This window comes from Schistocerca nitens, chromosome 3, assembly GCF_023898315.1.
Source record: "Schistocerca nitens isolate TAMUIC-IGC-003100 chromosome 3, iqSchNite1.1, whole genome shotgun sequence".
Classification (NCBI taxonomy): Eukaryota; Metazoa; Arthropoda; class Insecta; order Orthoptera; family Acrididae; genus Schistocerca; species Schistocerca nitens.
Genome location: NC_064616.1, coordinates 174,615,939 through 174,643,928, shown reverse-complemented (window position 1 = coordinate 174,643,928; position 27,990 = coordinate 174,615,939). Strand labels below are relative to the sequence as shown.

Below are 27,990 nucleotides of genomic sequence, written 5' to 3'. Positions count from 1 at the left end.
TATTTTTTTAAATCAACCGGAGGTTACTTTCTGAACGGCCCTCGTATTTGGGGTACTCTAAGTTGTGTGCCCGCTATTTTACTCGCCACAGGAGACCGTACAGAGCAACGAAGAACCATTTGTGAGGAACTGCTTACGCCTTTCTGATAGTAACGAACTTCTCCTTCTCCATGACAGCGCAAAGTTTGACACAAGTCTGCGCACCCGAGAGGAGCTCAAAAAACTTCATTGGACTATTCTTTCACATTCAGCCTACATCCCGGGTCTCAAAGCTTATGACTTCCATCTGTTTGGCCCAATGAAGGATACACTCCGCGGGATGCAGTACGTGGATGATTGGGATGTTATTGATTCTGCAAGAGGTTGATTCTGCCATCGATCAGTAGAGTGGTAGCATGCGGTCATACAGGCCCTGCGCATAAGGTAGTGTAAGGCCATCGCATGGAATGGAGACTGTGTTAAAAAATATGTTTTTGCAGCCAGAAGAATGGGGAATACTATGGTGTATTGTAACCCTGAATAAAACCCACCTCGTTTCAGAAAAAAAAGTGTGTTGCATTACTTATTTCAATTAATTAACCCAACAGAATCTCCTAAGATGGGAAGATGGATGCATACTGATATTCAAATCTGTTAAAGATAACCTCGTGGCTGATAATTTCACTTTGCCAGTTTCAGAAAAATTTGGCCTTTAGTTAATGTGGCGGTACATAACAGTCAAAAAGTGATTATTACTAACCTGAATAACAAGTTTCATGAAACACTTTGCACAAAATCGATAAACACTACAACAGAAAACATTTGCGATGTTCGAATAAATTCACATCGCGCTTGCAGAAACGCTCAAACCCGCCCGGATAGACGAACGAAATGGAGCCGCGCTGACGCCGGATCAAATCTGCACGGCCGATTAGCGACGAGGGCCGGCGTGCTGGACTCCCTGGATGTGATTTTTAGGGGATTTTCCCATACCCGACTAGGCGGATAGCGGGCTTCTACCCACGTTTCACCACAGTTATACGATTCGCAAACATTTAGAAAAGTTCTCACACTTCCTCAGACAAATCGGGTACGCAAATCCGTCCCAGGTGGAAACGGTGTCGTCAAGAACGGGATCCGGTCACACACTACCACTAACATTGCCTCATCCGTAGCAGTTGTAACATGCCCACCCCCTGGGGACGCAGGATATGGCAAGTAACAGAAAAAGAAGGAATAGGAGAACCGCACACCAGTGTATTGCGCTCGTCACATGGTTCAGAACTACGCCACTAATATTGTTTTAGGATTTTCGTTATTATCTTACATCATTTGGATCAATGACACTACGGTCTCTTCAAGGCGTCCACGAACATTTTCTCATCGTAATCTATATGAGCTACAGCTAGATCGTTACTGTTTATCGATCTCTTTACTAGCTTGACGTCATAATCTAACCCACTTTCGTTTTGATTCCATTAAAATGGAAGACGGGCTATAGTGTGTCAGAGCACTCGACCGTTCACCTATGGGTAACAAATAAGTTGTCATCGAACCCAAAATGAATTCTGTGAATCGGGGTACAGAAGCGACATCGAGTAGGCCTATCTCTAGTAGCAAATGGAATGTGGCAGTGCACAAAAATTTCCAAGGCTCAAAAAAACACCAAAATTTGCCGTTCGAGGCATGGAGGAAGATCTCCTGCACTGATAGTCCTGTACAAGTTGGAAGATGCTGTGGACATGGTCCGAAAAGTCTTTACACGAAATGAGGTATGGATTCCTTAATCTCTATTTGAAGCAAGTGTAAGGTGGCAGCTTGAATGAATGTTAATTTCGCACCTTACATGAGATTTTATACGTCGTAACAAGTAGATGGACATGCCACTTGACATACTTCAGTGGTAGTGAGCAGATGCCCATCAAAACGTACAGTGGGTAATGTTAAAAGGAATGTGTTTTTGCTGATGTCTGACAAATGTGAAAAAGGAGTGGAGTGTCAGGTTAGAGTGCGGCTTATGGTGGTATCTTTGTAAAGGAGTAAGGTGAACAGCTCTCGATGTGGGACAAATATCAATTAAATTTGGCTTTTAAGTGGCTGTGAGTGCTGCCCAGTAATAAACGTAAAGTGCTGGTGTTATCTGCGAAATTCAATCGTTTACATGCGTCATTCGAAGTACTCTCGCTGATTATATTTCGTTTAGTAAACCGAATAATCGTGATGACATAACAATATTTTTGACAGTTGATCACCAAATTGGAATTCATCCGAAAGTGGTGAAGGGGTCTAAGGAGTCAGCCCTTTCAGTTTCCAGAGCTACAAAAACGGGCTGCTCGATCTACATTGTCCGTTCTCTTGAAGTTGACTGGCGAGATGATTCTCGAAAAATTGCAACGACAGATGAAACCAACGAAAAATTGTGCAATAGGGTACCCACGAACAGAATTTAAATTTGTATCAAATAGGGAACACCATTAATTGGCAATTATTGAATGCTGGCCACTAACATATAAATCCTCGGACCGTTTTTAGCATTAAACTGCGGAAGAATTCTTAACGAAGTTCCTGAATTTACAGCCATACAGGAAAGTTTTCTCAGTCAAACTATTTTCGAAACAGAGAGCTGGCTGGAAACCGACATAGAAAGCTCCGAAATATTTAGCGAGGCATGTAACATATGTCGAAAAAAAAGATTAGTGCGCAGGGAGCGTTCATGGCATTCGACAAAAATATTATGTCTATCGAGGTCGAAATTGAGTCAGACTGTGAGCTTATCTAGAAGCGAACAACAGGCGTATATTAACTCACGTTAGTTATCGGACGTTCTTACCGGACACCCGATTCCGCCGTGACGGTTTTAGAATTATTCAAAGAAAGTCGACGCTCAGCAGCGCGCGATTACTTAAGAATGCAATGCAGTTGACTTTAATCTACCGATTACAGCGTAGGACGTCTATGAATTTGCCGGCCGCGGTGGTCTAGCGGTTCTGGCGCTGCAGTCCGGAACCGCGGGACTGCTACGGTCGCAGGTTCGAATCCTGCCTCGGGCATGGGTGTGTGTGATGTCCTTAGGTTAGTTAGGTTTAAGTAGTTCTAAGTTCTAGGGGACTTATGACCTAAGATGTTGAGTCCCATAGTGCTCAGAGCCATTTGAACCATTTTCGTCTATGAATTCATTGCTGGTGAAAGCGACAGACAGTCTTATGAAGTAGTTTCGAACACATTTTCCGAACTGCCTTGAGCAGCTAGCTCCACAGTACACACACAATGGAAAAATTAAATTTTACCCAAGACCTTGTACCTACAAACGGGCCTGAACTTATCGACAGTGTGAGTAAAGAGGAGGTAAGTAGTAAACTGTCTTTCTGCAGGAAAATGCCCCTGACCACAAAGCTGTTTTGAAACGAGAAAACTGGCTGATCACAAGTAGTCATCGTTCTAAAATCCACACAGTTCAGTAGGTTTGACACCATCTGATTTCCACCTATTCCAGCAACTAAAGACATGCATGAATACAAATCGTCTGGAGTATACTGAAGATATTTTGAAATCTTGGAATGATATTTAGTAGGCCTTCAAAAATTACACTCCGGAGATGAAACCTACACACTGGAAAACGTTAGACAAGACAATCTGACCTAAACAAGACAACTGTTCACAGCTAGTCGAAAACACTTAACGGTATACATGTATGAGCAATGATTAAATGTGGTACAACGACACAAGTCTGGTAAGTTTGTCATCAAATTTCGCAAGCAGTATTATAGGTACATGCTGGAAACTGATGTGTTACTGAAAAGTCGGCATGCCATCCACAGTAGTCGAGTAATATATAAGGACAATACATCACTGTATTAATAATGAATTAATACTGTGAAAGTAAAAAAAATGAATTGCGCTTTGCCTTCGACGTCATCAAACTTCAGACATTTTTCACACTTCTTGAATGAAATTGTGGATAGGAAAGCACACAACTTGCGCGCTCTTCGTGAGATGTGGGCAGTTTTTTGCCAGGACCTAGACATGACTCCCCAACATATTCTATGTCGTGAAGAATAACTGTAACCATCAAGGATAAAGAGAGCTATTCACCTTCCTTAGAAGAAGTGTATAATTTAATTGTGCCTTAAAGAAGTTAAACTGATATGAAGTTTTTCTGTAACATGCTACAATATTCAGGCGTGGTTTCACTCAAATATAATAATTGGAACAGACATGACAATATCTGTATACCTATCGCCCTTTTAGTTAGAATGTGACAGATCGACAGTCTCACTTTATCGATACTGGCGCACCAGTGTAGCCTGCCAATCGAGATCCCAGTAACTGCCGCACTTCGATATTGCTGCGGCAACGAATCCCATTTCCTCTCTATCGAGGAATCACATTTAAGCTGCAGTCGATGGTGATGCGATTAGTATCGGACACAGAATATCGTTCATTTTTGCCGCTTATCTCTCATTCTTTATTTCTCACTCGTTTCCGAATTGCATATTGCCGAGTGGAGTGTTTGTTTTCCTCCAGAAAAAACTGTTCACTAACAAACTGATAAATTTCTATATAAATGCTGTCCGCATTTCGCAGAGACAGCCGCTAAAGCAAATAAAGGATATAATTCAAACAAAGGTCTTGCAGAATTGAAAACTATACTCACCTATACACCAGGTTTCGAGAGAATTATGTCACCAGCGATAAACTTTCGCTTCTTGTTTTCGTTTTACTAATATTACATCTGTCCCCTAGGCAACCAAAGCAGGCTGTATTAACTGTACTGATTTAGCTTGCACAGGAATATAAGACATAAACCAATTATACTAGAATAATGGTAAAGAAAAGTTAATTAAAATTAGATTAATATACAGGGTAACTACGCTCAAAATTATAACAATATTGTACTGTGTTATACTGACATGTTAATTTTCTGATTTCTTAACAACGACATTTTATGTGGTATCAGTCTTTCATATGACTCATTATCTGGTACATTATGTTAACTTCTTGACCTGTTGATGACTTCCTTACTACATAATTCATGTCACTGTGACATGTAAAATACCGGTACTGTACGTCGTCAGTTACACCTGTCACCTTCTGATGACACATGACGTCATTTAAAACCAGAGAAAGTATTTAAACCTGATGCGGGAAGAAAGTAGAGAGAATTTTACCCAATTATGACGCCAAGGAAAACTATTATCCCATATCTTGTGTTTTTTGAAGAAGCACCAAACAGTAAAGAATACATTCAGAATATCATCCGCCCCATTCTGTTGCCACATCTACAGAGTCACAGAGACGTATGCTTCGCACAGGGAAACGCCGACACACGCAGCCTGTAAGATGTTTGCCATATGCGGGACACGGTGGAGCGCTATTTGCTACGGTCTATGGTCCACCCAACAGCGCTTCAAAGTTGTGACAACAGACGGAAGTGCCGTGGAACACTACAGTGCAAGATAGTATCATGTAGCTATATGAACATCTGTTTATACAATTATTAGGTGAGCCTGCACGAAGCAGGGTTTGTGATCGTATGATTATGATCATATACAGCATACAATCTATTAAATATATATGATCTTTGGCTCATTGAGTTCATTTATAATTTTGCCCAGTGTTTTCAGTTACAACAAGGATTTGTGGAGACATCGTCAGTAGTTAAACACTGTCCCAACAAACGTTAGTAAGAAAAATGTATCCGTAGCAGATATGGAAGATGTGAGACTAGAAAGTATGTGAGACCCGCTTATGACTCCAAGTAATTACTCTGCATATTCGAGTTACGTCAGTTTATAATCTGCCTTCTTGGTAGGCTAACATTTGCTTTGAGCTACAGTAGGACTCTTTTCACCATCAACGAAAATGATGAAAACGAAGGTAGTTCCATGCACCGAATGGCTACAAGTAACAGCCCTCGTTTAATTTTATTACCATTCCAGATACCTAAATAGCGGTAAATACTTTGTCGACAACAAGTGTATTGGTTGCAGCTTGTCAATACCGTGGCTTCCCAGGTCCTCCGACCTGAACCCGATGGATATTTTCTTTTGTGCGGGAACTGTTGATAGTGTCTCTGATCTCCGGGAAAGCATAGTGGATGGTTGTCAATGTATCCGTAACACGCCATGGATTTTTGAACATGTGCAAGCATCGGTGATAGGGCCTGCTGAAACATGCCTTCGCATGAACGGTGACCATGTGGAAGACTTATTGAAATGTGTTATTCCTCAAGTGCAGATCTGCAGTCTGGATGTTCGGGGACTCCGTAATACGGTGTTCACGTAGGCAGAGGCAATACGTCGTACTGTGGAAACGATTAGTTTCTGGACCTATGTTTATTAGGATAATTTGCTTATTTCTTTGTCCTCTACTCGTCCCTTTTGTTTTTACCCACCGTGTAACGTAATGCAGAATCGAACGATTCAGAAAGTGAGTGGTGCCAACATTGTAAAATACCGCAATTAAAGTAGGGTTGTACTGGTCAGTAGCTAAGCGCGGTTTGATACCTGGCTGTAGCAAAGCATTTTAACTGAAATAAAGAAATCAAGTGGAAATTTGTTTGCAGCTGACACATTTGCATACTGGTCGGTTGTAGTAAAACTAAGATTATTGGGAGTATTATAATACAGTATAATTCACCCACAAGTGGTGGGAGCTACAAAAAAAATCCACTGAAAAAATTCGTTAGTATCATTTTTTGGTATGATACCCTTACAAAGTTGTATTAACGAAAGAGATGGAGGTAATTCAATGGGTAGCTACACGTTTTTATGTAGTCAGCGCGAATGTGTCATTGAATGCTCAAGTGGGAGACGCTAGAAGAAAGGCGATCAGAGTTTCACGTTCCATTACGAGTCAATAAACGTTTTAAGTCGCCCAACATACATCTTGTGAAATACGTACGACGGTAACATTAGAGAACCTTCTGCCTGTGCAGAGAGATACCGAAACTCTCTAATCGCTTGTACCATCCGCGAATGGAGCAAGAAGGATTAAAATGGTTGTGGTTCACTTTATACATGGTGCCACATAATGTATGTTGATATAAGCAGTAAGACGGAGATTTACTGCCACAACATTTGAACTGCTAAATAAACAGATAGATACTTTAAATCTTAAGGAATGGTATCACGCATAAATTGTCACGTTTTCTGAGTATCACAATTCTGAGGAGCTTAGAAAGAACTCAGATTACAGAGGTGTGTCACTTCGAGGTGTGCCAAATACGACCGCTGTTTTATGGTGTCGGCTGCGACGTACTCGTACAACACTATCCCGATGTTTAAAGACGCTCTGATCTTGAAGTGAAATATCGTTTAAGAAAACTAAATTTCGTCACGCTGCTGCTAAATACACTCCTGGAAATGGAAAAAAGAACACATTGACACCGGTGTGTCAGACCCACCATACTTGCTGCGGACACTGCGAGAGGGCTGTACAAGCAATGATCACACGCACGGCACAGCGGACACACCAGGAACCGCGGTGTTGGCCGTCGAATGGCGCTAGCTGCGCAGCATTTGTGCACCGCCGCCGTTAGTGTCAGCCGGTTTGCCGTGGCATACAGAGCTCCATCGCAGTCTTTAACACTGGTAGCATGCCGCGACAGCGTGGACGTGAACCGTATGTGCAGTTGACGGACTTTGAGCGAGGGCGTATAGTGGGCATGCGGGAGGCCGGGTGGACGTACCGCCGAATTGCTCAACACGTGGGGCGTGAGGTCTCCACAGTACATCGATGTTGTCGCCAGTGGTCGGCGGAAGGTGCACGTGCCCGTCGACCTGGGACCGGACCGCAGCGACGCACGGATGCACGCCAAGACCGTAGGATCCTACGCAGTGCCGTAGGGGACCGCACCGCCACTTCCCAGCAAATTAGGGACACTGTTGCTCCTGGGGTATCGGCGAGGACCATTCGCAACCGTCTCCATGAAGCTGGGCTACGGTCCCGCACACCGTTAGGCCGTCTTCCGCTCACGCCCCAACATCGTGCAGCCCGCCTCCAGTGGTGTCGCGACAGGCGTGAATGGAGTGACGAATGGAGACGTGTCGTCTTCAGCGATGAGAGTCGCTTCTGCCTTGGTGCCAATGATGGTCGTATGCGTGTTTGGCGCCGTGCAGGTGAGCGCCACAATCAGGACTGCATACGACCGAGGCACACAGGGCCAACACCCGGCATCATGGTGTGGGGAGCGATCTCCTACACTGGCCGTACACCACTGGTGATCGTCGAGGGGACACTGAATAGTGCACGGTACATCCAAACCGTCATCGAACCCATCGTTCTACCATTCCTAGACCGGCAAGGGAACTTGCTGTTCCAACAGGACAATGCACGTCCGCATGTATCCCGTGCCACCCAACGTGCTCTAGAAGGTGTAAGTCAACTACCCTGGCCAGCAAGATCTCCGGATCTGTCCCCCATTGAGCATGTTTGGGACTGGATGAAGCGTCGTCTCACGCGGTCTGCACGTCCAGCACGAACGCTGGTCCAACTGAGGCGCCAGGTGGAAATGGCATGGCAAGCCGTTCCACAGGACTACATCCAGCATCTCTACGATCGTCTCCATGGGAGAATAGCAGCCTGCATTGCTGCGAAAGGTGGATATACACTGTACTAGTGCCGACATTGTGCATGCTCTGTTGCCTGTGTCTATGTGCCTGTGGTTCTGTCAGTGTGATCATGTGATGTATCTGACCCCAGGAATGTGTCAATAAAGTTTCCCCTTCCTGGGACAATGAATTCACGGTGTTCTTATTTCAATTTCCAGGAGTGTATGTTTCTTTTGTCGACTCGTTTCAAGGTATTCATTTGGTTTTCTGTTCCCATCTCTCGGCAGATGGAGATACGTAATGCACCCAGGAACACTGCTGAACATGACAGTTTTGGTGATCCAGGAGTTATTGTGTGTGGAGACATAATATTGCATAGGCGTGTTGACCTCCAAATCTTTGAACACGGTACACTCACAGCAGAAGGTTACCGTGACACTGTGCTCGTTCCCAATGCTCGCCTGTTCTGGAGTGGATTCAGCTATGACCTCATTTTTGTGGCTGACAATGCGAGAACGCTTCGAACAGCACAGGCGGAAGATTTCTCGAACCAGATGATATTCAGCGAATGGACTGCCCTATCTGTTCCATCGAACACGTGTGGTATGTGCTACCAACCTTGTGGTCAGCGTACGAGCACATTGCAGAGCCTACACTGCCATCCGTGGTGATCACACACCCAATTAAGAAGCATGTATCATCATCTGTAATGTGCAGAGGATCATCATGAATCGCGGTGACTTCAGTGCAATTATTGTCTCTGCATAAAAGCGTCATTTCCGTTCGTCTCATTGCGTATTTCTTCCCGTTACCTTCTGTATTATACTGTAGCAGCTTTTTCTATGTAGAGTCCAAGATTCATCGAGCTATGTTACTTGGCAATGATATATCATGCGAAAGTCATATAAATTTTATTAGATAATGACAATGTGGTATTATTCTCTAGCTACTTCTACAGGGCTGAATGAATACTTCGCACTGCAAATAAAACGCAATCACAAAATGAACATATGTAGCACCTGAATGGTGGAATTTCTTTTCATTATTCAGTTAATATCGTAGGGTCGGGAAGGTCATTTTCACCACCACAACTGTGAAAATTCTCGAGGTGACATCACTGCTGGAGTAAATTGGCCATTTAACTGAAAGAGGCTCATTAGAGCGCATCACTGTTGAATTTGTGGTGCTCCGCTGAGGTGTTAATAGCGAATGTCACACAACGCCTCCAGATCAAAGGGTGCCTTTGCAGAAGCCCCTGTCCCCTCTGATATGTGCTCCAGCAATCTTTGGTGAGTAAACGTAATAAGGGAGAGCTAAGCGCGAGCTTCCTCAAAGTCAGCCAGCCGCCTACCAGCCAATGCTAACACACAGGAGAGCCACGCTACATTTACTTAAGCAAACGGCGCACAAAGGGTCGGGCAGCGAAGCACAAGGCGGCTACCACTAAAGAGGAATTAGATGAACACGGATCACACAGTGGCGAGAACATAATATGTACGTAACTGGATACAGTCATGAGATATTCATAGAAAAACATTTTTATTTGCCAATCAGCTGTATAAATTATATTTATTCGGCCGGTTGTTATTGTTTTAACCATTATTAATTACAGTAAAAATTATAACATCTGATGGTTTAAAAATGTATATTTTTCATAGAAGACACTTTCATATAACAAATGTAAGAAAAACAGAACGTGAAATGTAACATAATCAGACGCTGACAAACTCTTAAAAAGTTTAGATGAATTGCACATTCACTCCTGTCAGTCGCCTGTTAACTGTCACCCTACACGAAAACTGGAAACTGCTAATGGAGTTTTAACGCAAATCTTCCCCAACTCCCCCGTCACGAAATGATATATTCATTTCAACCCGTCTTAATTTATCAAAATTAGAGCCCCTATATTTCGGCAGGTGATCGGTCATCATCTGTCGACATTCGTTGTCATTTCTCTGTCAGGAATCAGAACAGAGTGCCGTCCATTATTTTCGCTCTCTCGCTATGTATGTTTATATTCCATAGTGAAATAGGAATTTCGCTTAGCAACTTCGTGCAAGAGCACCACCTATGTCTGTAAGTTTCCTTTCAAGTATAACGGATGAAGCCCTTTCGTTCGTTGGCATCATTATTCAACTCAGAATAACAAAGATACGGACGTTCCAGTCCGTGGTCTTAAATCGACGCCGGCCGGGGTGGCCGAGCGGTTCTAGGCGCTACAGTCTGGAACCGCGCGACTGCTACGGTTGCAGGTTCGAGTACTGCCTTGGGCATGGATGTGTGTGATGTCCTTAGGTTAGTTAGGTTTAAGTAGTTCTAAGTTCTAGGGGACTGATGACCTCAGAATTTAAGTCCCATAGTGCTCAGAGCCATTTGAACCATCTTAAATCAACACATCTAATCACAGATGACAATTTGCAATAGGATTATGGAACATATATTGTGTTCGGACATTGTGAATTACCTTGAAGGAAACACATAGTCACCAGGGATTCAGAAAATATCATTCTTGTGATATACAGCTAGTTATTTATTGGTACTAAGTAATGAGTGCCATCGACAGGGGATCTCAGAGTGATTCCATAGTCCTAGATTTCCATAAGACTTTTGACTCTTGATTCCACGATAAATCACAAATTTAAAGACTGCCTATTCAACTACATACAGCGATCTTGAATGCTCCACTGACTATCGGTGATATGGAAATTAACACATTGAACATTTAGTTATTGTTCCTATAATGTCGTTCATTTCTCATTAACGTCTTACAATATCACAGCCATATTATGAAACAAAGACTTAAGGAATATGAGACGCTCACTAATCTCGATGAGATAATACAATTTGGTAGATTGGGAAAGTAGAACATTTAAAAAAGAAAAAAGGTTCAAATGGCTCTGAGCACTATGGGACTTAACTTCTGAGGTCATCAGTCCCCTAGAACTTAGAACTACTTAAACCTAACTAACCTAAGAACATCACACACACCCATGGCCGAGGGAGGATTCGAACCTGCGACCGTAGCGGTCGCGCGATTCCAAACTGTAGCGCCTAGAACCGCTCGGCCACCTCGGCCGGCAGAACATTTTGACTTCCATCTTCAATCTCGCTACTATTACTTGACTGCATTAACCCTTGAAAATCATAAGAACTAATATTGCTCCGATTTATTCTAATTTATCGTAATAATATTTTCTTGTTCATGAATATATCAACAGGAGTAATAGGAAGTAATACGTCTACGCTATTCGCTGTTTTAGTGCTGCATCCTTAAAGAGTTAAGCGTTCGCACTCTAATCGAAGCCATATATATTACAAGCAACGGAAAATACAGAGATAAAGAGTACACGCAGGCATGTCACCTTCCTGCTTCTTATAAGGGCGGGCAGTATTCGATAAATGTTCATACAGCGGGTTGCGAATTCAGGCTCCAGAATTTGAAGAAGGCTGAGAAAGCATTGTGAAAATGGGTAAGGATAAAATATTAGGCGTATTTACAAATTTAGGTGTGCGGGTTTATAAAACAAAGTAGCTGGTTCACATATCGAAGTTTGTACAGTATTTGCAATAGCTTACGACCAAGCCGCCAACCACACAGCGGTGTACCGCGGGTTGCCAAACATGCAAGGCACCTTCATCATAACCGTGGGGCTTCATAGCAGCCTTTGCGGAACCTGGTGGCGCTACATTCGCCGGATAGAGCTGCTATCAACAGCATTAGCTCGCCTCCTCGAGTCGCACGCTGCCACCACGATTTCCGGATATTCCTCCGCCGGACGGCTTTATAGCACACCGCCAGCCACTCTGCAGTGAGTGGGCGGTGGGAGTTCGCAGTTTCGATTCTCTGGTCTCGCATCTCGTTCAAGCCGCCGACTCAACGCCAGACTACTTCATCTACGTCATTCATACTCTATTAGGACGGACAGTGCACCCAACTCAGTGACTACGTTAGCTTAAAGTACGGCTCATACATTTAAGACATTGTGATTGTGTTTGATTTCAAACTCTTGTCAGATCAGGACGAGCTTTTAGTTGTATTAATTCGGAATCTGCTTTCTTCAGCACTTGCTGTATTAATAAAGTTCCATTGTCTTTGGCTACCTAGGCACATGTATTCATTAACAGCGTGCATCACCCACAGAAGGAAATGTAGAGTAATATTGTCAAGTGAGTGGGTCAACATACATGCGTGATTCGATGTATATGCAAAAGTAGAGAGTAAAAGACGTAGAAAGAATTTTCGTCTGAGAAAACCCATTTATATACACACTCGCTACCATGCCCTAGAATATCGTGGCGCAGCATCGTCATACTACCACGACTCTACAAGGCGTTGCTGCAATTGCAGGTCACAACTATAATCGTCTGTCACCGTCACGGTAAATTTACATTTCTCACACACAGCTCTTTGTGCTATTTGCCTTTGACCTCGGAGAGTCATTTGGCACGTCACCAAAGCAAAAAGAACTGAAAGAATACATTTTAGCGCGTCTTATTCCCTGGAGAGGCCGGACTTAATCATAAAGCATGTGATATTCATCAGCGTTATGCGTTACACGAAATTTTGAAACAATATTGTACTGATTTAGGATGGAAGGTGAAAATTAAGTAGCCTGACAGTGGGAGCTGGGCCTTTGAGGTAAAACTGTACTTAGTTTTCGCAGTAGTAACCTTTTAAGTCCACGCGCTTTGTCTAACTTTTTCCAGGGAGCAGATTGCATTATTTATTTTCTAATAATGGTACTCATGATTTCTCCACACTAATGAATCTGTAGTGAAATGAGATAGGCACTCATTGAACCTGTCCGTAGAATTTTGAATTTAACGTATTCTGACTCCAAACTTGCACGAATCTTTCTCGTCCACAATTCCTCATATAAAATGTACCCTATACCTACTTCTGATATGCCTGTGCGGTAAGTTGCTTCACACTGATTTAGTCGCTAATTGTCTAAACAGATATTGTTAACTATATCGAGACTGTCACTTGTGACTGTAATTCTCGTATGTATTTCATGTGAGTTACTTTCTACTGTCGTACGGCTACGCTTGAATTCATACCCGGTCAGTCAAAAAATTTTATAGACTGAATTACTGAAAAAATAGAGGAACGTTAAGATGGTGATTTTAATGCTTCAGTCGTTCTACACAGTCTTCCTCAACTTGAGTACAACTCTCAGAACGTTCATTTAACCACGTGAAACTATCGGAATTGTCCTCGGTTGGGATGTATTGAAATCACGTGTCAACTTGACTTGAATGTCGGTTACGTCGCGAAGGCGTTGACTCTTCATGTGAATTTCTGCCCTTTATAGTTTTCTGGAAGATTCATTCTGATAGCACCAAGTCTCGTCACCCGTGATTTTTTCGAGAAAAATATTCGCATTTCAATTAAGTCGAGGCAGGTATCCACGCGTCGTTGTTTCTGTTCGGCAGTCAAGGTGTGTGGGAATAAATTTGCACACACTTTCCTTTGTTCAAAACATTCTGGAAAATATATTTAACACTAGATTTACAGGTGTTACTCCATTACGATTGCGACGCAACAACATTGACACACTATGGCCACACCTCCATTATTTAACACTTCGAAGTCCCTTGTACGAAAAGTTACACAGATTAAACAGAATTGTTCTCATAATTGCACAATAAGAACAAACAGAAAATTAATTGGCATTAACGCTGCTTCATTACCAGGCCAAGAAAATTGCTCCTTACTGTAATAAAGAAGACCATTTTTATAACTTGGTGCACAATCATTTTAAGTTATCCGTTACTATCGTGCTTGTTGGGACTACTGTCACAGCACCCTTGATGGTCTGCGGTGATGTATATCCATTTTCTACAGCACGCCTAATAACATTCTGCTGCAGGACAATTCTGGTTTTCTAATTCAAAGAATCCAACAGGGACTGGGACTTACAACCGCACTCCGTAGCCGAGTACGGTGACGAACGGTGGTTGGGTGGCGCTCAGCTAGAGCTTAGCCAATTCGGATCCTGGCTGTGGAAGACAACTTCGTCCCCAGTAATTGGATGGTAAGTGAAGCATAGGTGCCGAATTTCCAGGACAACAGACTTCGCATGACTTTGCAAATGTTGATAGCGATGAGTCTCACGGGTGGGGACATTAAACTTCATGGCCTCATTTGATGTGCAGGAGAAAGAGGCTCCATGTTCCGCACTCTCTCATCATCAACCTCACAAAAATCGCTTCACGGTCACACATCTTAGGCGTCGGACACGTAATCTTCTAAAAAACTACCGACGGTCGGTGGCACGAGAGGGAAATAGAGCTAGAAGACATTATTTTACTCATAATTGCTGCAGAACTTATAAACTGTTTTCAAAAAATAAAGATGAGAAAGTAAAACTTCAATCAGTCTTTACTTAGACGAGTAAATTATTTATTTAGACTCAGCTAGTTTGTTAGCTCAGCATCTCTTCAACCATTACAACATAATTATCGTCAAAATTACTATTTTTTCCTGTATTATTTACCTACTTAATTGTAAAAACGATAAATAAATCTACTGTATCGTTATGGTACTCACATGTGCGGGAACAGGTTCTCTTTCTTCTAAAGTAACACGGAACACGTTCTTACTATTTTAATTTACGATACAAATTACAGAACCGTATGAAGGATTCATTAGTTCCAATCTACCACATGCACTACCGAAGTCCTGGTGAATGATTTTCTGCAGCTGAAGCCAAAATGTTGGGAAATAACTAAATTCTTTACGTAGACAGTAAGACCGATATAGTAATTACAACTTAAATATTGTTTAAGCCTTATTTTATACTCATTTTCGATTCTTTCGTGTGTATTCGCGTAGGTTTCGATTCTGCTGCCTACACGGCAAAGTGCTCGGTTGTAATATCTAAGAAAGCTTCTATTCTTCTACTAGTCCTTACTAAGGCAATTTGGGCCACAGATTTTCATTTTTATAGAAAATAGTACGTGACATAAAAATATCTATTTAAGAAAACTTAATATTTTTCAACACTGCGTAATTTAGATTTGACTTAACATAAAACCACACAATTTCGCTTCGAATCGTTCTGTTAACTTTTAAATGAATGACTGTGAAAATCGCAGAATGATAAAATCTTATGAAGCAAGGTTGTGATGAAAATATTGAATGTCTTTAGATTTCAGTATAGTTCTAGACTTGTCCCTAAAAATTTCTTAACATTTAATGCAGTGGTTAAGACAATATGGTTAATTTTCCTCAAAATAAATGTCGATGTAACTGCGACTTCGAAATTAATATTGACTTGAAAGGGACCGTATATAAATTACGTCGCAATTTAGGAAGAAAATTGTGAGAGGAGGGGGGGGGGGGGTCAGTAAATGACTAATTTGCTAAGACGTGACGAAGAGGTGGTGTCACATAAAAATATTTTACAGCATCTGATATCTGAGGTTTCGATTAATAGATATGAAACCACTTAAGTCATGTCTCGAAGACGTCTAATATCTGAAAAAGGGTTCACACAAGTTTTTCTCACTAAAAACAACTCGCGCAGCAGAGATGCGAAAGTAGCTCATTTATTGTGATCAACTTTCATATCTTTAGGTATAAGGGGCAGTGGAATGAAAAGGAGACACATGGGAAAAAGTAAGTAAACTGTTTATTGTTTTAAAACTAATCACCATAGCTGCTAACACATTTATCCCACTATGAGACAAGGCAGCCAAAGCCATCATGGAAAAATGTTTGGGGTTGCCTACGGAATCATGATTGTACCAAGGCGTGCACCTCATCGTCCGAAACAAATAGACGGCCACAAATGTCTTCTTCAGAGGTACATTAAAAAAAACCTATCGCATGGAGAGAGATCGAGACTGTATACTGTGTAGATGATGTGTAACAGCTTCCCAGCGAAACTTCGGCAGCGTAGTCTTAGCAACACGCGGGCTTACGTTGGGCTCAGACTTGTCTCACAGTGGGATAAATGTATTAACACTTATGACGATTACTTTTAAAATAATAAACAGTTTCTTATTTTTTCCATGTCTCGTTTTCACTTGATTGAACCTTATACAATTTTCTCATTGCGTAGTGTTTCTTCACATGTGCGCACCGGTCATAAGACAAACAACAACTAATATTAATGCGTGTCAATTACTAGACATTTCCGAAACGGTTTGCTTTGCAAGAAAATGCCTGTAAAAACGCACTCTGCTTCGCAGGTAATTGCACTGGTGTAATATCTTGGTTGTGTATTCTATTCTCTTTGTCTGGTTTAAGCTACTACGGACGTATAGAATGTTCTCTGACGACTTGTTCTCCATTGCAGTCAATTACATAGACCACCCAACATCTAAGTACTGCAAAAGGAATGGCACAAGTCATTCATTAGCCGTATCGTGGAATGTGTCTCGTGTAGTGGGATATACCCTGTTTAGCTCTCACTTTGTGAGTTCCACACAGTGTCGGCAGGAGCCGAATTGCATGTGGACATACGGCAACTATATGAGCAGCGTCTTCGAGCTGTCACTACAAACAAGTGGGCGACAGCGATCGATACAGCTTTCCATTCAGTACTCCAGAACCTCGATCAGTTCCTCCTTGTTCTATGTCAGCACATTTATCATTCATTGTTGTTCGTGTTGGGTTCATAAAATCTTGATACTGTAATGCGATTGGACTGGTCTGAAACTTTAATGGTTGTTTGTAGTGCTCTCTGTGAGGCGAAACAAATGTGCTTTTGAAACGGTTCCATCTCTCACTGGAAGGTATGTATGGGCAGAAAGCAAAACTAATATGCATTCAGGAGAAAGTTCTTTTCGCTATGAGATTTGCTGCAGGAAAGAAGGCGTGCAAACAGTTCCGATAAATGGAGTAATTTTCTCGATAGGGTATGTTGCGCGAACATAGCATACTACGAATGACACGCGGAGGCCCCGACTCTCTGTATTCTGTAGCGAGCAACAAGTTAACACCTGTTATTACGCTTCAGAGACATTGATTTTCAGACCACGCATCACTGGCATTGCCTTGCTTCAAAGCATACCTCTTCCTAAGGACTTCATTAAGGCAAACGAGGTGCACAAGCACCAAATGAATGGCGTGATGAGGTACGCTCCACTTAGTTTAGAGCTGGTGTGGGCTGACGTATATCAACAGGAATTCACTCGGGCGTCTTGCTGCACGACCTTTAAGCGATAATATTGCGAAAACGGCTATAGACCGATCCACAACAGAAAACTAACGACGAATCATAGCGGTAAATTTCTACACACAAACAGCTCTCTTCGTAGAACCGAAATATTCCGACGACAAATTTATAGTGGTAGTAAATTATATGAGCGTAAAAATATGTGACGGTGAATTTCCGCGAATGCTATGTTACGCACAATGAAAACATGTATTGAATGTCAACGATTTCATACATACGAAGACGAAACAACGTTTTTCTGTCTATTTGATGCATGAAAGTTCAACGTTGAGGTCTTTCATAAACCTCGATGATCTTTACGAGGTTTATTAGATACTGGCAAAATGCTAAGAATATACCTAAATTTTAGCATTAATGGAACGTATGGATGTGTTCTTCGTTCATATCAGAACAAAAATTTGATGTAGTTTGTCGAAACAATATTCTTTCTTGTGCAGCGATTGTAATTTTATAAACTCCGTACGAAGAGGCCTCGGAAGTTGAAACGGAACCATCGGACAGCCGTGTCATCCTCAGCCGATTGGCGTCACTGAATGCAGATATGGAGGTACTTGTGGTCAGCACACCGTTCTCCCGGCCTTGTCAGTTATCGTGAGCGGAGCAGCCACTTCTCAGCCAAGTAGCTCCTCAGTTGGCCTCACAACAGGTGAGTGCACTCCGTTTGCCAACGGCCCTCGTTAGACCCCGACGGTCACCCATCCAAGTGCTAGCCAAGCCCGACAGCGCTTAAATTCGGTGTTCTGACAGAAACCGGTATTACCGCTGCGACAGGGCCGTTGGCATTGTAATTTGATAGATCAGCATTAATTCAGGAAAGACGGATGTAGAAAGGAATGTTGAATCACTAGCTTAGAAAGAAGTGGAAGGAATGAAGATCAGGGATTAATTCCTTGTCGACAACTAGGTCATTATACAGGGTGGTCCATTGATAGTGACCGGGCCAAATATCTCACGAAATAGGCATCAAACGAAAAAACTACAAAGAACGAAACTCGTCTAGCTTGAAGGGGGAAACCAGATGGCGCTATGGTTGGCCCGCTAGATGGCGCTGCCATAGGTCAGACGGCCACCAACTGCGTTTTTCTTATATAGGAACTCCCATTTTTATTACATATTCGTGTAGTACATAAAGAAAAATGAATGTTTTAGTTGGACCACTTTTTTCTCTTTGTGATAGATGGCGCTGTAATAGGCACAAACGTATAAGTACGTGGTATCACGTAACAATCCGCCAGTGCGGGCGGTATTTGCTTCGTGATACATTACCCGTGTTAAAATGGACCGTTTACCAATTGCGGAAAAGGTCTATATCGTGTTGATTTATGGCTATTGTGATCAAAATGCCCAACGGGCATGTGATATGTATGCTGCTCGGTATCCTGGACGACATCATCCAAGTGTCCGGACCGTTCGCCCTATAGTTACGTTATTTAAGGAACCAGGAAGTGGTCAGCCACATGTGGAACGTCAGCCACGACTTGCAGCAAATGATGATGCCCGGGTAGGTGTTACAGCTGCTGTCGCGGCTAATCCGCTCACCAGTAACAGACAAAGTGCGCGAGAATCGGGACTCTCAAAACCGTCGGTGTTGAGAATGCTACATCAACAACGATTGCACCAGTACCATACTTCTATGCACCAGGAATTGCATGGCGACGACTTTGAACGTCGTGTACAGTTCTGCCACTGGGCACAAGAGAAATTACAGGGCGATGAGAGATTTTTTGCACGCGTTCTATTTGGCGACGAAGCGTCATTCACCAGCAGCGGTAACGTAAACCGGCATAATATGCAATATTGGACAACGGAAAATCCACGATGGCTGAGACAAGTGGAACATCAGCGACCTGGGCGGGTGAATGTATGGTGCGGCATTATGGGAGGAAGGATAATTGGCCCCCATTTTAACGATGGCAAACTAAATGATGCAATGTATGCTGATTTCCTACGTAATTTTCTACCGATGTTACTACAAGATGTTTCACAGCATGACAGAATGGCGATGTACTTCCAACATGATGGATGTCCGGCACATAACTCGCGTGCGGTTGAAGCGGTACTGAATGGCATATTTCATGACAGGTGGATTGGTCGTCGAAGCACCATACCATGGCCCGCACATTCACCGGATCTGATGTACCAGGATTTCTTTCCGTGGGGAAAGTTGAAGGATATTTGCCGTCGTGATCCACCGACAACGCCTGACAACATGCGTCAGCGTATTGTCAATGCATGTGCGAACATTACGGAAGGCGAACTACTCGCTGTTGAGAGGAATGTCGTTACACGTATTGCGAAATGCATTGAGGTTGACGGACATAATTTTGAGCATTTATTGCATTAATGTGGTACTTACAGGTAATCATGCTGTAACAGCATGCGTTCTCAGAAATGATAAGTTCACAAAGGTACATGTATCACATTGGAACAAACGAAATAAAATGTTCAAACGTACCTACGTTCTGTATTTTAATTTAAAAAACCCACCTGTTACCAACTGTTCGTCTAAAATTGTGAGCCATATGTTTGTGACTATTACAGCGCCATCCAACACAATGCGAAAGTGGTCCAACTAAAACATTCATATTTCTTTACGTATTACACGAATATGTAAAAAAAATGGGGGTTCCTACTTAAAAAAAACCAGTTGATATCCGTTTGACCTATAGCAGCGCCATCTAGAGGTCCAACCATAGCTCCATTTGGTTTCCCCCTTCAAGCTTGATAAGTTTCGTTCTTTGTAGTTTTTTGTTTGACGCTTATTTCGTGAGATATTTGGCCCAGTCACTATCAATGGACCTCCCTGTAGACGAATAACAAACTTTAATAAGTCATTTATGGGGAAGAAAATTCATCGTGTTGGTTTTAAAGGAAAAATCTCGGCATTCACCTTAAGCAAACTTAGGGAATCCTCTGGGAACCTAAACCATGTCTCTCGAACAGGAAATATGAGTCCTCTCCATCCTTGGTTCCCCCCCTTTCGTTTTTTCCTCTCCTCCCTCCTTGTTTTTCCCCCTCCTCCAGGTCCCCCCCCGCCCCCTTCTGCCTTTGGCTCAAATGTGTCATCTTTGTGCCGCCATTTTCGTGCAGTGTTTTACAGTGAGTGTTTTACAGTGAGTGTTCCGTGTTGTATCTTTTGAGAAGTGTTGCGAACGGCCATCATACTGTCGCTGCGTGTGATTTTTTATCTCTTGCGAACAGAAACCAGACTGTCGCCATGTTTTTTAATTGTGTGTCTACTATGTTGCTTGTCTGATTCCTGTGTATTTTATTAACTTTGCCAACCCCTTTTGCTTTCTGTTTTATCTTTCCGTATTTTTCCGCCATTTTATACTTTAAGTTACCGTTATATGGCCTGTTTTTCTTGTTTCTTTTGTTCTTCCGTTTTTAAAAAAGACTGTAGGCTGTAGAGCAGCGTACTAAGCTGCTGCCAGCCCGTCCCCTTCGGGGGGAATTGAAAATCAATAAAGAAAAAAAAAGAACAGGAATGTGAACTACGGGCCGAGAAACAAGAACGGAAGCCAATGCGGCCCACTCCAGAAACCAAACCAGCATTCGCCTTCAATGTCGTAAGGCAACTAAGGTATAAACAAATAAAGACAGACGGACGGAGATTCGAACCTATCTCCTCAGTCCGTTAACTTGTTCGACATCTCTTTCAGAAGGAAAAAAGAAAGGTTCAACCAGAGTATATTACCAATAGTTACTAATGCTAATCGGATGGCAGCGATATTTGACTCTAGAACTAACCCTTCTCCTGAATAATTACAAATATCTTTAGTGTGCTTAACAAAAACAGAAGTGTGTTGCAGAATGGAGAGGTTCACCGAGTAATGTGTTTAAGTGATCGTACCCAGTAAGATGGAAGTAGAGTTTTGGGAGGTTGGCACTGATCTAACGATTATAGACTGAAGCAAACACGGGGTGAAGTTTTGTAAATGCATAGATCTAAGATATTGAAAAGGCGTCATTTTTTCGATAATTGGGGGAAGGGGGAGAGAAGGTTGTTTCTATCTCTTTGCCAAAATTTAATTTTTAAGGATTTCTGTGACATAAACTGTAGTAAATATATAAATTTTTATATGTATCTTATCCCACCAATGACAACAGTGCAAAGATGGAAATCTTTATAGGTGTACGTAAACGTGACGGATTTTGACGGGAAAAATATGACTGGAGGGACAGGGCAACTACAAGAGAAACAGGTAAAATGAAGGTCTTAAAATACAACGGAATAGAAGGCAAGGACCTCCACAAATCTCTTCGTAAATCAACCGGGACATTACGGCACGCACAGTACAGGGACGAAAACGGATTGTAGAATCATAAAAGCTGGACCCAGCAGTGGGAGTAATCCAAGGGCGTAACGACCCCATTAGGCGGCTAGGATTATTAAATGTACATTTCACGCTCAATGACGGGCGGATAGAACTAAAAATAAGATAATGAAGACAGAGCAGAGAGGAATTAGATTTTACTCGTCAATGGCTGCCCTCATTAACAATAAATCTCCGGCGATCATATTCTACCGTATTTCATGTCCACTATGAGAGTAATCCTCTAATTTCCCTTATGACCTAAAGGCGTCAAAAAGAGTTTACATGAAAAGCATTCATAAAAATATTCGGCACTCACACAGTGATAAGGTAAGACATTCATTAAACATATTGCAGCTAAGCCACAACTTGCATCGTGTAACGAAATTCACATTACGGTTTTAATAGACAGCATCAAATTGTGACGTTTAGAGTGCCTGAACAATAGTGACAGAACATAAAACCTTTATTAAATACGACAGACTGTATTCTGCTTATCGTCAACGACAAAATCCGCTCCATTTGTAAAAATCATTTGTTTCTAAAAAGGAAACCATGCCCGGTTTAGGATATATGCCCCATCTTCTGGTGCGTATTAAAATCTGAGTACACAAAGGACGCATCACTAAGGTTAAAATATGTTAAAATAGTGTAAGCCTGGTATATGCACTATTTTAACACATTTTAACCCTAGTTATGCATGTTAAAATATTGCATGTATCAGGGAAACACTTTTTTAAATATATTTTAATATATTTTAACTGTAGTTATGCATACTTCGTGGACAAATATTTTAATATGCACCTGAAGATGGGACGTATATCCTGAAATCGGTTAGTGCTTTCCCTTTTAGAATCAAATATTTTTTTTACAACTGTAGCGAATTTTATCATTGATGTGAATAACGGTTATGGATATCCCATCATGAGAAACTTATTTTACCTAGTTCTGCTGCAACAACTTCAGCGTCTTCTTTTGCTGTAGCACCCCGTCGACGGAGATCTGATTGGAGATGAAGAGGCAACTCAGTTTTGACAAATTTATGGGAAATACGGGCCCAGTAATATCGTTAACTGTAGGTATTTCTATAAGTAACTGGATAAATCAGTTGGAAGTCGGAGAAAGACAAGGAAATACTACTTTCAACACGATCATGACTAGTCAAGCACTGCACATTTCAAAACAAACTTTGAGTTGAGGACAGCTTTAGCTTTTCAGGGACAGACACTAAATTAAATCAAGTTTGAAGTCCAGTGTTTTACCACAATTAGGCCGTAAAAGTGGCATATTAAGAATACATGACACCAATAACTTATTTAGCTGAAGTGTTCAAAGATATGTTATTTTACTTCTGTATTGAAACACTTTTAATGATTTGTCATTTGACGATTGGGTAAGCAACACATTAATTACAATTGTCTTAGGTTAAAAACTGAAAACAAATATGCTACATTATCGTATTCAGTTACATAGATCAGGAAGCCAAGATTTCCTTTAGACATTATTTATCCGCAAAATTACTCATTACAGTGGAAAGAAATCAGTTAATGTTTTGAGGAAGTCAAATTCAGCAGGGTAATCACTCGTATTAGTTGTGATGCCTGAGACGTCCACACTCTATTAAGTCAGGAAAAGTAAAAGGACCTATCAAGAATGTAGTGAAACGTCGTTCACCACCAAGAGCTAACTGTAAATTTTTGGATTTCAGTGCCTGCATTGAAAGCGAGCAGTAACGGACTTCCCAACGGACGAAAGGTAAGTGGGAAGCTGATATCTGGGACAATCTCTAAATTTCAGATGTTACGCGGAACTGCGCTGAATTCTGTACCAGAAAACATATGATGAGTACACTATTGGAATCCATAACGCAATAGTGGTTTATAACTACTGTGTGGTATTTTATGAAGCAAACTCATGTCTCGTTGAAAATACATAAAACGTTTCCGATAGAACGTTCCTCCTAGGGATGATATTTTTCTACTGAAACGAGGATCATGAACGGTGCTGTATTATAGAGAGATCTGACTAGATGCATAAGAAATACGGTGACAAGTAATACTGCAGGGGCGAAAATCGTTGGAGCACGGAAAAGGCAGTGGCAGACGTTCTGTCCTAACAGGTGGTCGCAGTTTGAGCGCAATGAATCCGAGTCCGCGCACCCACTATTTTCCCTGTAGCCAAAGCTCTCCCTGATTCAAGGACTTTCTTTGGAAAATGATAGGGTTTAAAAATAGTTTTGTTAAATTACAAAGAGGTTACATTTGCCTTCCTACCCGTAAGCGTGCCAAGTTTCAGATCTGATTTAAACTGTATTCGAAATACTATCCGTACCAGAAATCTGGTATCTGCAGTTTCGTATTTTATGTTCTATATTGTTATAGTAATAGATACGTCAGCGCATTATGCTTATATACGATGAACTGAAATTAATCCGGCTGTGAACAGTACGTGTTGTTACGTGGTCTTCTTATATTACGTCGACTGGGTAGAAATTCCATACTTCTCGGGAACGTGTTTTGACACTTACCAAAACGGAAACTATGTACATTGGTTTTGGAGTCCAGTAACGAAGTAACTGGTAGTATCAAGAAATATTCTCATACGCTAGAGAATCCGTGCAGGAAGTAAATTGCTACCGTCAGCTACCTTTCGCTTGACAGGATTTGATTTTAGTTTTTCCTGACAAAAATGTAATTTCATGTATTTTCTTTTCGTTATTAATGTTGCCTGTCCTTTGTAACGTGTGAGTGAAGACTGGCTTCTGGTTAAAGATCGTAGTTTTGATTTTTACGTAAAAGAAACATATATTACGGAAACAAAATCTCGCTCAAACTTTCCTGACTGTAAGGGGGACATTGTGATGTATTTTCTTTTGGGATGAGGGAGAGGGAGCTATCGTGGTATTGACTAAAGTTTTATACTGTATATCAAACTAAAATATTTCATGCTTGATAAACTTCTTCGATCGTCATAGCAGAATGATAAGGGGCATGCAAATGAAAACGATACACATGTGAGAAATGGGTAAGCTGTTTATTATTTACGTCTACATCTACATCTACATCCATACTCCGCAAGCCACCTGACGGTGTGTGGCGGAGGGTATCTTGAGTACCTCTATCGGTTCTCCCTTCTATTCCAGTCTCGTATTGTTCGTGGAAAGAAGGATTGTCGGTATGCCCCTGTGTTGGCTGTAATCTCTCTGATTTTATTCTCATGGTTTCTTCGCGAGATATACGTAGGAGGGAGCAATATACTGCTTGACTCCTCGGTGAAGGTATGTTCTCTAAACTTCAACAAAAGCCCGTACCGAGCTACTGAGCGTCTCTCCTACAGAGTCTTCCACTGGAGTTTATCTATCATCTCCGTAACGCTTTCGCGATTACTAAATGATCCTGTAACGACGCACTGCTCTCCGTTGGATCTTCTCTATCTCTTCTATCAACCCTATTTGGTACTGATCCCACACCGGTGAACAGTATTCAAGCAGTGGGAGGACAAGTGTACTGAAACCTACTTCCTTTGTTTTCGGACTGCATTTCCTTAGGATTCTTCCAATGAATCTCAGTCTGCCATCTGCTTTACCGACGATCAACTTTATATGATCATTCCATTTTAAATCACTCCTAATGCGTACTCTCAGATAATATATGGAATTAACTGCTTCCAGCTGCTGACCTGCTATATTGTAGCTAAATGATAGGGGATCTTTCTTTCTATGTATTCGAAGCACATTACACTTGTCTACATTGAGATTCAATTGCCGTTCCCTGCACCATGCGTCAATTCGCTGCAGATCCTCCTGCATTTCAGTACAATTTTCCATTGTTACAACCTCTCGATATACCACAGCATCATCCGCAAAAAGCCTCAGTGAACTTCCGATGTCATCCACAAGGTCATTTGTGTATATTGTGAATAGCAACGGTCCTACGACACTCCCCTGCGGCACACCTGAAATCACTCTTACTTCGGAAGACTTCTCTCCATTGAGAATGACATGCTGCGTTCTGTTATCTAGGAACTCTTCAATCCAATCACACAATTAGTCTGATAGTCCATATGCTCTTACTTTGTTCATTAAACGACTGTGGGGAACTCTATCGAACGCCTTGCGGAAGTCAAGAAACACGGCATCTACATGGGAACCCGTGTCTATGGCCCTCTGAGTCTCGTGGACGAATAGCGTGAGCTGGGTTTCACACGATCGACTTTTTCGAAACCCATGCTGATTCCCACGGAGTAATCACACTAATTGTCGGTATATTTATCCCACTGTGAGGAAAGACAATCAATGTTTTCACGGAAAAATGTTCACCGGTATCTACGGAACCATGATCGTACCCAATGGTGCACCTCTTCGTCCGAAGAAATATGGGAACGTGGAAATCTTATGGGAAGCTCTGGGACTGTATGGAGGACGTGTGAGGGCTTCCCAGCGAAACTTCTACAGCGCCCTTGAAACAACCTTGGAAACATGTGGGCAGGTCCAAATGTTTCCAACGTTGTTCCGACTACAGTGCAGAATTTCGCTGGGAAGCCCTTCCATACAGTCCCGGTCGCTGTCCATGTACCTTCAGTATTTTTGGAGTCCTGATGAAAGACGTTTGTGGCCGTTGATTTGCTTCGGACGAGGTGCACCACTGGGTACAATCATGGTTCCTTAGGTACCGGCAAACATTTTTCCATGAAAATATTGATTGTCCTACCTCACAGTGGCATAAATGTGCTGACAATTACGGCGATCCTTTTTGAAATAATAAAGTTTCCCTACTTTTTTCCCATTTTTCCCCATTTGTCTCGTTTTCATTTCAGTGTTCCGTACAGTTCTGCTATGGCAACCGACGAAATTTTTCAAAAATAATGTACTTTAGTTCAGTATACAGTATTTAATTTTAGTCAATACCAGAATAGCTCCCTCTCACTCATCCAAAAACAAAATACATCACAATGGTCTCCTTACAGTCCGTCATACATTTCGCAAGCTTTAGCAAGGTTCAAATGGTTCAAATGGCTCTGAGCACTATGGGACTTAACATCTATGGTCATCAGTCCCCTAGAACTTAGAACTACTTAAACCTAACTAACCTAAGGACATCACACACATCCATGCCCAAGGCAGGATTCGAACCTGCAACCGTAGTGGTCCCGCGGTTCCAGACTGAAGCGCCTAGAACCGCTCGGCCACCACGGCCGGCAAAGAATGAATTTACTACTAAGTTGATGCAATACAAGAACACCACGCTACAACACGTATTGTTCATAGCTGGAGTAATTTCAGTTCATCGTACAAAGCTTAATGCGATGAAATAGCTATTTATGTTACAAAATAAAACAAACTGCGAAATCATGTTTCAGTTGGCAACTGAGATACATTCATCGACTTACCTCACAGTGCAACAAATGTATTAACCGTTAAGGCGACTACTTTTGAAGTAATAAAGAATTCACCTACTTCTTCCATCTGTCTCTTCTTTTCTAATGTCCCTTATAACTTAATCTGTTTCGATTTTAGAGGCGGACAGAATTTCGTCTAAGGAGATGAAATTCCACTGTCATCTGAAATTCCTTCATTTTCAAAACAAACCCCTTACAGTCAGTTATTCCGAGTAATGCACGGGTACTTTCAAACGTAACCATTTTGATACTTCACTCTGTGATTTGATAACGGCAACGTCTTAAATTTCTAGTCTTCCAGCTCTGATCTGACAAAGTGCATTCCTTTTAAATCTGTGTAACATATCTGATTGCCTTGTTGAGAGTCTTTTTCAAGACCCTTGGCCTTTTCGTTTTCTCTGACCGCAATCACAATGTGAGCAGTTTCCCTTTGTCAGTTGTAGGACTGTCTCTCTGTGGTAAGAAGTCTTAATGGTAACATTTTTTTGTCCGAAGGCGCCTTTTTCGTACTCACGAAATTTTATTTATAGTGACCGCACCGCTCCCTGTAGAAAGAGT

The 27,990-nt window shown here is 41.9% G+C and overlaps 1 pseudogene; it reads right to left on the bottom strand.

The window, feature by feature from the left end:
- Positions 1-18,381: 18,381 nt before the first annotated feature.
- On the bottom strand, positions 18,382-18,500 carry LOC126250289 (5S ribosomal RNA; annotated as a pseudogene).
- Positions 18,501-27,990: the final 9,490 nt, after the last annotated feature.